The following is a 12,457-nucleotide window of genomic DNA, read 5'->3' as shown; positions in this document are numbered from 1 at the left end:
ATTATTGTCAGATATTATTCATCCTAATCAGACAGGTTTTTTACATGGACGATACATTGGAGATAATATAAGACAAGTACTGGAAACAATAGAATACTATGAAATATCGGGGACACTAGGCCTGGTTTTCATAGCTGATTTTGAAAAGGCTTTTGAGAAAGTACAACTGGAGTTTATATATAAATGCCTAGAATATTTCAATTTTGGGGAATCTCTTATAAAATGGGTTAAAGTTATGTATAGTAACCCTAGGTGTAAAATAGTAAATAATGGCTACATCTCAGAAAGTTTAAAACTATCTAGAGGAGTAAAACAAGGTTGTACACTATCGGCATATCTATTTATTATTGCCATCGAAATGTTAGCTGTTAAGATTAGATCAAACAATAATATTAAGGGATTATAAATCCGTGGCTTAAAAACTAAGGTGTCATTGTACGCTGATGATTCATGTTTTCTTTTAAAACCACTATTAGAGTCTCTCCACGGATCTAGATACTTTTGCTATCCTCTCTGGATTAAAACCAAATTATGATAAATGTACCATATTCCGTATTGCATCACTAAAAACTTCACATTTTACATTACCATGTAGTTGACCAATTAAATGGTCTGACGGAGATATGGACATACTCGGTATACAAATCCCAAAAGAAAGAAATGATCTCACTGCAATACATTTTTATAGAAAGTTAGCAAAAATAGATAAGATTTTGCTACCATTGAAAGGAAAATACCTGTCTATTTGTGGAAAAATCACCCTGATTAACTCTTTAGTCATATCACAGTTTACCTATTTGCTTATGGTTTTGCCTACACCTAGTGACCTGCTTTTTAAATTATATGAACAAAAAATATTCAATTTTATTTGGAACAGCAAGCCAGATAAAATTAAAAGGGCCTATTTATATAACGAATATGAATTCGGAGGGCAGAAATTATTAAATATTAAAGCATTAGACCTCTCACTAAAGGCATCAGTCATACAAAAGTTATACTTAAATCCAAACTGGTTCTCTAGTAAATTGGTACGAATGTCTCATCCTATGTTCAAGAAGGGCCTTTTCCCTTTATTCAGATTACAACTGCTCACTTTCGGTTGTTTGAAAAGGAAATAATCTCCAAATATCTTTATTTTTTAAACAAGCCTTAGAAAGTTGGTTGCAATTTCAGTTTAATCCACCTGAAAGGACGGAACAAATAGTAAAACAAATATTGTGGTTAAATTCAAATATACTAATAGATTTTTTTTAAACTGTATTTATTGAAGATTTTTTTTTTTTTTTAAGTATAATTTTTGTGAATGATATCATAAATAGGACTGGTGGAGTTATGTCACACATGCAGCTAACACAGACATATGGAAATGTCTGCTCTACCCAAAATTACAACCAATTAATTGCAGCATTACCACAAAAATGGAAGAGGCAAGTAGAAGGGGAAAAAAGTAAGGAACTTGTATGTCGGCCCTGTATTAAAGAACATAAATGGTTAAAGAAGTGTGATAAATAAAAACATATACCAATTTAATTTAAGGACCAAAAAACTGACAGCTGTGCCATATAAATTGCTAAATAGTTGGGAAGAGATTTAATGTACCCATTCCATGGCACATGGTTTATGAATTGATACGCAAAACAACGCCGGATTCAAAACTTTGAATTTTTCTATTTAAATTACTATACAAAATTCTTGCAACTAATAGAATGTTATATATATGGGGGATACAATCTTCCCAGCTCTGCAGATTCTGCTGTGAGGAGGCAGGGTCATTAGATCATGTATTTTGGTATTGTCCATATGTAGCTCGTTTTTGGTCACAGGTCCAGGAATGGCTGAAGAATTGCAACATTTGCCTAGAACTAACGCTGCAGATAGCAATACTGGGTGATTTGAAAAGCCATAGTCAATCAATCAATAATATAATAATTATTATTTTAGCAAAAATGTTTATTTTTAATTTACAATCTGTAGAAGCTATGAGAATAGGAAGGTTCAATTATTTTGTGAAGCATCACAGCACAGTTGAAAAATATATGGCAAATAGAAATCCGAAATGGATGATGTTGAGAGATAGATGGGAGGGGTTGAATGGAGCTGAAGGGTGGGACTAATAACAAGATAAACAATGTAAAACATACGGGATCTGTAAAATGTATATAGGTTCGGAACTTTTGTGAAATAGCACAGTTACAAATAGATATCAAACTGGATGGACATCTGTAACGACGGCAGCTCAGGACAGACGGGAGACTCCGGCTGCTCCGGACAGGAGGGCGTCGCCAGAGGCTCCGGACTAGAGGGCGTCGCCAGAGGCTCCGCACTAGAGGGCGTCGCTGGAGGCTCCGGACTAGATTCCTTCGTTGGAGACCTCATGCCATGGATCCTCACCGGAGGCTTCGTGCCATGGATCATCACCGGAGGCTTCGTGCCATGGATCATCACTGGAGGCTTCGTGCCATGGATCATCACTGGAGGCTTCGTGCCATGGATCATCACTGGAGGCTTCTTGCCATGGATTATCACTGGAGGCTTCGTGCCATGGATCATCACTGGAGGCTTCGTGCCATGGATTATCACTGGAGGCTTCTTGCCATGGATTATCACTGGAGGCTTCGTGCCATGGATCATCACTGGAGACTTCTTGCCATGGATCACCACTGGAGGCTTCGTGCCATGGATTATCACTGGAGGCTTCTTGCCATGGATTATCACTGGATTGGAGAGACACACAGAAGGCCTGGCTCTGGGAGAAGGCACAGGACTCACCAGGCTGGGGAGACATGCAGGAGGCCTTGTCCTTGGCCGAGGCACCGGATGCACTGGACCGTGGAGGCGCACTGGCGGTCTCGAGCGCAGAGATAGCACCACTCGTCCTGGCTGGATCCCCCCTGTAGCCCGGCAAGTGTGGGGAGGTGGAACAGGCCGCACTGGGCTGTGCTGGCGAACTGGAGACACCGTGCGTAGGGCTGGTGCAGTATACCCCGGGCCGAGGAGACGTACTGGAGACCAGATGCGCTGAGCCGGCATCATCCCTCCTGGCTCGATGCCCACTCTAGCCCGGCCGATTCGAGGAGCTGTGATGTAGCGCACCGGGCTATGTGTGCGCACTGGGGACACCTTGCGCTTCTCCGCATAACACGGTGCCTGCCCAGTCACTCTCTCGCCATGGTAAGCACGGGGAGTTGGCTCAGGTCTCCTACCTGAGTCCGCCAATCCACCCGTGTGCCCCCCCAAAAAAACTCTGGGGCTGCCTCTCGTGCCCGTTACCTCGCGCCAATTCCTCGTAGTGGGGCAGCTCCGCTCTAGCTGCCTCCAGCTCCTCTTTCGGACGGCGATACTCCCCCGGCTGTGCCCAGGGTCCTTTGTCGTCCAAAATTTCCTCCCAAGTCCAGGAGTCCAGAACCCTCTGCTCCTGGTTACCACGCTGCTTGGTCCTTTTTTGGTGGGTGATTCTGTAACAATTGTCGTCTGGAGAAGGAGAGGAGGACCAAGGTGCAGCGTGGTAAGTGGTCATATTTTTTTTAATAAAATACGAAAACACTTGACAAACAACAAAAACGACAAACGAACAGTCCTGAAAGGTGCAACAAAACACTAAACAGGAAACAATCACCCACAACACACAATGGAAAACAGGCTACCTAAATATGGCTCCCAATCAGAGACGATAAACAGCTGCCTCTGACTGGGAACCACACCAGGCCAAACACATAGAAAAACAACAACCTAGAAAAAATAACATAGACTGCCCACCCTAACTCACGCCCTGACCAAACTAAAATAGAGACACAAAAACGGAACTAAGGTCAGGACGTGACAACATCAGAAATAGAGGAAGGACTAAGAACAAACAAGAGAGAACTACTGTAAAGTAGACTGTGTCTGTAAAATGTGTATAAGATGTATAAATTGAAGGTAAAAGCAGAAGTGTTTATCAGTTTACTCCAATTGGGGGATCGGTGGTAGGGTTTGCGGGGAATAATAATAAAGGTATATTCTTTAAAAAAGTATGTATGTCTATATAGGTATGTGTATGTATATATGTGTATATGTATGCATGCGTGTATGGATATATATATTTACCCAAAAAATATGGGGGATTGGAAATGATGCAGACAATTACATTGATGGAAGCGACATTCTTTCCGCAATATTAAGCTGATCCACCCCTTACTAAAATAAAAATATTTTAAAAAACACAACGTGCCATTGGAATACAGGAGTGATGGTTGCTGATAATGGGCCTCTGTACGCCTATGTAGATATTCCATTAAAAATCTGCCATTTCCAGCTACAATAGTCATTTACAACATTAACAATGTCTACACTATATTTCTGATCAATTTTATGTTATTTTAATGGACAAAAAAATTCGCTTTTCTTTCAAAAACAAGGACATTTCTAAGTGACCCCAAACTTTTGAACAGTAGTGTACACTGTCAACTGTGGGACGTTATATAGACAGGTGTGTGCCTTTACAAATCATATCCAATCAATTGAATTTACCACATGTGGACTCCAATCAAGTTGTAGAAACATCTCAAGGATGATCAATGGAAACAGGATGCACCTGAGCTCAATTTCGAGTCTCATAGCAAAGAGTCTGAATACTTCTATTTAATACATTTGCAAAAATGTTCTAAAAACCTGTTTTTGCTTTGTCTTGATTGGGTATTGTGTGTAGATTGCTGAATCTTTTTTTTTCATTTTATCCATTTTAGAATGAGGCTGTAACGTAACAAATGTGGAAAAGTGGTCTGAATACTTTCCGAAAGCACTGTATATACACACAGACGCATACACGTATAATCACGCACGCACACACAGCCAGTCCTGACAGGCTAGCTTAGTGTATCCACTGAAAGATTACACACAGGCATTTAGAGGTCAGATAAACAAGATTTTGCTCAGCCCGATGTAAAACAAATGTTAGGCATTTTGAATGAGTGTTTTTCCTTGCCCTCCCCCATTCTGTCTCTTGTTATACTGTGTTGACAAAGCCTGGACACCCTGCTGACTGAGGCCTTGGGTCTACTATAAACCAGACTTGGCAGGGTTATGTAGCTAAAGAAGACAGGAACTATCCAGAATTTGGACATGCATAAGAACAAAAGCTCCAATCTCAGCAAATGTTGAGCAGCTGTGTCCCTCATTCCACACTGCCCGGGACCGGGAGTTGCTAGCTAGCTCTGTGCTGCATGGATGTACCGTTGTGGGCAAAGACACAGTGTCTCCCTCCCTGCCTGCCTGCCTGCTTGCTGCTTGCTGGTCTGCTAAGCCTGCAAACCTTTTTTCACTCCCATACTGTAATTCAATTGAAGCGGGCCTATCCGTAGCTATGCATCCACCCACCCACACCCAACTCCACCCAACCCCACACAGCTCACCTCCTCACCTCCTCACCTCTACCCAAACCTCCACAGCCCACCTCCTCACAGATACAACACCGACAACACTCCACTCAAACAACATCTATAATCACATATCCTTCCCAGCCTCGAAAACAGTTGCTGTGACAACAACATATTATAGCATATGCATGGATGTATCGCCCCTTCAACACAAAAAATGTATGCATATGTAAAATATACATTACACACACTACATAAAATCCCTATGCATTATGAATGGAGTTATTGGTGGTTGGTAAATGAACCACTTCGATCAGCCTGGTTATGGGAGTGGCTGTTTCCCTGCAGTATAACTAAAGCCCAGAGGTAAAGACTATAAAAGCAGTATTACCTGTTACCGTGATGGTTTCATGCGGCTATAACTTAATTAACAGCAATACACTGCGCAGGCTTTATAAGCTATCCCCAAATAACCAGGAGAGATCAGTGAGGCCTTATAAGGTGAATGCACCAATTTGTAAGTCGCTCTGGATAAGAGCGTCTGCTAAATGACTTAAATGTTAAATGTTAAATGTTAAATGTTCTCTCCAGGGTTATTCTCTAGTCAATGAGGCTCAGCTCGCGTATGGAAGGCAGTGGTACAGTGGCGCTACAGGACTTATTACAATGAGAAACAGACAGTGTTAGAAAGAGTGGCAAGTATGTTTACCGGCATAGAAGACATGGATAATGTTGAGACAATGTTATTCTGACGCTGAAAGACCCTTCACTGGTGAATTTGAGGAAAATGTAAACCAAAATCACTAGTCTGGTTCATTACATGGTACTGCATACGAGATGAATAAAAATACAGCATTGTATGTAATGCATATAAATAGGCTGTGAGCTATCAGGCCAGTAGCAGTGACAGTGGGCCAGGCCAAACTCATGGTATTTTTCACAGTAGGCTAATACATACAAATCAATACAAATACAGAATGCCTATGGGTAATGCTTATGAATGGGCCATAGTTATCAAGGCCGCTGACAGTGTGACAGGACATCAGGACATAAACACAGGACAGAGGGTGTGAATTTGACAGTGACAGTAGAGGCAGAAATCTCTAGACTTGTAATTACCAGACTGATCACCACTACGTGTGCAGCATTAAATATAAGCTTGCGGCATCAGTCGGCTCGCGAGGCTAATAAATCTCCCCGGCATCCAGACATTAAGTCTGTAACCTTCCCATTGTGTTCCATCCAACACTATGTAATTTACCATGTTCCTCACTGACTGTATAGTGTTTAGATGCCAGCGTGTGTCAGTCAGGGTGTGTGTGTCTGAGATAAGCATCTGTGTTTGTTGACGTGCATCATGTGTGTTTGTTTGCACAAGCCTGTATGTGTGTGGAGAAGCTCCTTCAAACACCTCTCCTGGCAGCCTCCTACTCTATAGAGAGAGGAACAAGCCGTCTCTTGTGTGGACATCCCATTTAAGGGGAAAATAAATTTCAAATGTATTTCTAGATAAATTTTTAAGGACGCATGTGAAATATTGAAAAATTGGCCAAATAATGTATTTTATGTATACAGTGTATGTATACAGTGCCCTCCGTAATTATTGGGACAGTGATATAGGCTCTGTATTCCAGCATTTTGGATTTGAAATGGTACAATGACTTTAAGGTTCACGTGCAGACTTTCAGCATTAATTTGAGGGTATTTTCATCCATATCGGGTGAACCATTTAGAAATTAAAGCATTTTTTGTACATAGTCCCCCATTTTAGTAGACCAAAAGTATTGTGACAAATTCACTTATATGTTTACTAAAGTAATCAAAAGTTTAGTATTTGGATCCATATTCATATCACAGAATGATTACATCAAGTTTGTGACTCTACAAACTTGTTGGATGCATTTGCTGTTTGGTATGGTCGTGTTTAGATTATTTTATGCACAATAGAAATGAATGGTAAATAATGTATTGTGTCATTTTGGAGTCACTTTTATTGTAAATAAGATTACAATATGTTTCTAAACAGGTCTACATTAATGTGAACGCTACCATTAGTAATGGGCAGTCCTGAATGGATTGCGAATAATGAGTGAGAAAGTTAGACGCACAAATATCATACCGTAAAAATATATTTTCACATGTATTTATCGATATATTTTGTAAATATACACTACCGTTCAAAAGTTTGGGGTCACTTAGAAAAGTCCTTATTTTTGAAAGCACACTTTTTGACCATTAAAATAACATCAAATTGATCAGAAATACAGGGTACACATTGTTAATGTTGTAAATGACTATTGTAGCTGGAAACGGCTGATTCTTTATGGAATATCTACATAGGCTTACAGAGGCCCATTATCAGCAACCATCACTCCTGTGTTCCAATGGCACGTTGTTAATCCAAAGTTTATAATTTTAAAAGGTTAATTGATCATTAGAAAACCCTTTTGCATTTATGTTAGCAATGATGTTGTCCTGATTAAAGAAGCAATAAAACTGGCCTTCTTTAGACTAGTTGAGTATCTGGAGCATCAGCATTTGTGGGTTTGATTACAGGTTCAAAATGGCCAGAAACAAAGGACTTTCTTCTGAAACTCGTCAGTCTATTCTTGTTCATAGAAATGAATGCTATTCCATGTGAGAAATTGCCAAAAAACTGAAGATCTCGTACAACGCTGTGTACTACTTACTCCCTTCACAGAAAGCGCAAACTGGCTCTAACCAGAATAGAAAGAGTGGGAGGCCCCGGTGCACAACTGAGCAAGAGGACAAGTACATTAGTGTCTCTAGTTTGAGAAACAGACGCCTCACAAGTCCTCAACTGGCAGCTTCATTAAATAGTACCCGCAAAACACCAGTCTCAATGTCAACAGTGAAGAGGTGACTCCGGGATGCTGGCCTTCTAGGCAGAGTTCCTCTGTCAAGTGTCTGTGTTCTTTTGCCCATCTTAATCTTTTCTTTTTATTGGCCAGTCTGAGAAATGGCTTTTTCTTTGCAACTCTGCCTAGAAGGCCAACATCCCGGAGTCGCCTCTTCATTGCTGATGTTGAGACTGGTGTAAGCCTTTGTAGATATTCCATTAAAAATCAGCCATTTCCAGCTACAATAGTAATTTACAACAATAACAATGTCTACACTGTATTTCTGATCAATTTGATCAAAAATGTGCTTTTCTTTCAAAAACAAGAACAATTCTAAGTGACCCCAAACTTTTTAACGGTAGTGTATTTTTTAAATGTATTTGGTAATGTTACTTTTGATTGTATTTGTAAGAAATATGTGTTTACATTCAAATGTATGGCAAATATTTAAAAAATTACCAATCATACCGTAATGAAATCTATATTATTTGATTTTACTTTTCAAGGCAGAAACATTTACATACATTCAGGCAGTCATACAACAAGGCATTAACTAACAGTCATTGATGTGGGAGAAGTTACTTTCGATCAGTCAGACATAGACCTACAGTACCAGCCAAAGGTTTGGACACACCTACTCATCCTAGGGTTTTTCTTTATTTTGACTATTTTCTACATTGTAGAATAATAGCGAAGACATCAAAACTATGAAATAACACATATGGAATAATTTGTGTAACACCAAATAAGTGTAAAGTAGGCACCCTTTGCCTTGACAGCTTTGCACGCTCTTGGCATTCTCTCAACCAGCTTCACCTGGAATGTTTTTCCAACAGGTCATCTGATGCAGCACTCCATCACTCTACTTCTTGGTCAAATAGCCCTTACACAGCCTGGAGGTGTGTTGGCTATTTGTCCTGTTGAAAAACAAATGATAGTCCCACTAAGCACAAACCAGATGGGATGGAGTATATATCAGACCAAAGGACAGATTTCCACTGGTCTAATGTCCATTGCTCGTGTTTCTTGGCCCAAGCAAGACTCTTCTTATTATTGGTGTCCTTTAGTAGTGGTTTCTTTGCAGCAATTCAACCATGATGGCCTGATTCACACAGTCTCATCTGAACAGTTAATGTTGAGATGTGTCTGTTACTTGAACTCTGTGAAGCATTTATTTGGGCTGCAATCTGAGGTGCAGTTAACTCTAATGAACTTATCCTCTGCAGCAGAGGTAACTCTGGGTCTTCCTTTCCTGTGGCGGTCCTCACGAGAGCCAGTTTCATCATAGCGCTTGATGGTTTTTGTGACTGCACTTGAAAAAATGTCCAGATTGACTGACCTTCATGTCTTAAAGTAATGGACTGTCGTTTCTCTTTGCTTATTTGAGCTGTTCTTGCCATAATATGGACTTGGTCTTTTACCAAATAGGGCTATCTTCTGTATACACCCTACCTTGTCACAACACAACTGATTGGCTCAAACGCATTAAGAAGAAAATCAATTCCACAAATTAACTTCTAACAAGGCACACTTGTTAATTTAAATGCAATCCAGGTGACTACCTGATGAAGCTTGTGGAGAGAATACCAAGAGTGTGCAAAGATGTCATCAAGGCAAAGGGTGGCTACTTTGAAGAATCTAAAATATATTTTGATTTGTTTAACGCTTTTTTTTGGTTACTACATGATTCCATATGTGTTATTTCATAGTTTTGATGTCTTCACTATTATTCTACAATGTAGAAAATAGTACAATTAACAATGAATGAGCAGGTGTGTTCAAACTTTGGACTGGTGCTGTACATGGAAACATTAAGCAATCTGGGAATAAAGAAATAAAGGGCAGGAAGCTATGAGTTTCAGATGGTTTTCTTAAAAATGGCATTGTTGGTTAAGGGCTTGTAAGTAAGCATTTCACGGTAAGGTCTACTACACCTGTTGTATTCAGCGCATGTGACAAATACAATTTGATTTCTAAAGGGGGGAAGATTCTATGGAAAGGGCTTTTATAATACAGGGTAAAAAAGGGGTGGTATTAGGTAGGTGGGCGAAATGGTGACAGCCTTAACAATGGACAATGGCGTGTAAAAGCGCAACCTTTAGTAACAGTGTACAACATAACAATTAAACTGGCATGACACTCGCATGTGTTTAACCCAAAGAGAGCGTATACAAGGCCTCCTACAAGCCACGCCTCCAGATCCTCTAATAGGCTTACACAGCTACAACATATTTTGTCAACATTTATTTTTATTGTACTTGACACATACCAAAAGCACTACAATGCATTCAAATGCATTTAAATGACTACACAAATTACTCCAAACATGATACATTATTAGTCATGTAGTGGATGTCTTTCACATCTTGGGCACTAGATTTTTTCATAATTTAATTAAACTGAAGACAGGCACTTCCTAAAGTCCTTTTTTTATGTAACCTCTTGAGATGGCAACTGTTTTATGAAGTTTAACAAAACTATGTTTTTTTACTCACCATAACAATTTAAATAATCTCCACTAACCATGTTTCCATCCACAGTTTTCATGAGAGTAAAGTCATACCATTATATATGTTTTACTGTCACGATAGCTGTGATAGAAACGGGAAGTTTTGGTACAATTTTATAAATGACGACATAATTTGTTCGTTCGACATGGTGGGATCTTTTTTGTCTGTAAAATGTATTATGCGAGAAACGGCTTTATGCGCAAATATTGATATAATAACCATCATATCGAAATAAACTCACGCGATTATATGTTGTGTGGTCCTCCCACTACGATTTGAGAAACCATGCAGTTTATTAGGCTACAGATGACATAAATTATGATCAACTTCACAGGGTGGTGAAAGTGCACGATGATCTTGATGCTCCTTTCCAATAAATATCGATGGTCTTATTCTTGTGACATGATGATCGATGTTTGACAAATAAAATTCTCGCTCTTATCCATAATAATCTCATCATATAGACTAGCATACCCACACTGTATCTGGAAACTGTTGGCCAGAGCGCACGTACCAAGACCAGAGTAGGCACATTTGCTATTTAATACAAACGTTTTTGTGACAAAACTATCGGTAGAGCTGAAAATGCGATGGAACATTTTTGATTTTTATTCTGTACATGAAAGCGTAAGTGAAAAACTACATTTTGTGTGCACTACTTCATCACGCACAGGTCAGTTTGGTGGAGACACCACTGGTGGGAAAATGCGACTATTTTGTTTATGCAGATTTTGGAATATTCGCATCAAATTTAATCGCCAATTGGATGGAAACCTAGCTACTGGGCAATACGTAAAGACTAATTTAAGAATCCTCTGAAGGGGCAAACTATGTCATATGCCGAATTAGGAAATACCTTGGCCACCCTGTAGACCAGATGTCATAGCCATGCATTTCTGGAATTGTCATGCATTACATGCATTTGAGCAAAGATGCACATGTATGTACATGCATCTCTGGAATACATGTAATATCTCTGGAATACATTTAAGGCATTTTAAGTGAAATATATTGAAATGTATTTCTTTTTTGTATTGGACTATGTGGACATGTGGATGAGTGTAACCTGCTCTGAGGTGCCCACCTCCAGGTACCATGTCATGCTGTTATTTTTTATTTTATTTAACCTTTATTTAACCTTTATTTAACTAGGCAAGTCAGTTAAGAACAAATTCTTATTTACAATGACGGCCTACTCCGGCCAAACCCCGACGACGCTGGGCCAATTGTGCGCCGTCCTATGGGACTCCCAATCACGGCCGGATGTGATACAGCCTGAATTCGAACCAGGTACTATAGTGACGCCTCTTGCACTGAGATGCAGTGCCTTAGACCGCTACACCACTCAAGAGCCATGTAATGGACTGATTAGCTAACATGCATCCCTGATTTACAAGTGATGAAATTATACTTTAGGACGGCAGCAGGGACATGGTTAGCATACCAACACTAAATTAAACATGACTAGCTGATTCAATCACAGGAACAGTAATTATAATTCATTCAGGCATCTTGATCCCGCTAAGGAAGACAGGTGGAGAGAGGTTGGAACTGCCTAGAATACACGCAGCAGGAACAGTTAGATTTTCTAGGGCAGATGTATGTTTTGTCTGTAGTCTCTGCCAATATCTAATCAAAGTACTAAAAGCAATACTCTTAGATCAATGTATGCAAATGGTATTCAGAGTTATGGTTTGATATTATATATATATATATTTAAAAAACTCCATAC

The 12,457-nt window shown here is 39.7% G+C and overlaps 1 protein-coding gene across 1 annotated transcript in view; it reads right to left on the bottom strand.

Moving 5' to 3' along the window:
* LOC139539729 (yjeF N-terminal domain-containing 3-like) overlaps nucleotides 1-12,457 on the bottom strand; it is an 83,384-nt gene that overhangs the window by 69,900 nt on the left and 1,027 nt on the right. The gene's annotated exons all lie outside the window — the stretch shown is intronic.

The sequence above is a fragment of the Salvelinus alpinus genome, chromosome 15, assembly GCF_045679555.1.
Source record: "Salvelinus alpinus chromosome 15, SLU_Salpinus.1, whole genome shotgun sequence".
NCBI lineage: Eukaryota > Metazoa > Chordata > Actinopteri > Salmoniformes > Salmonidae > Salvelinus > Salvelinus alpinus.
This window is presented reverse-complemented; position numbering and strand designations above follow the sequence as displayed.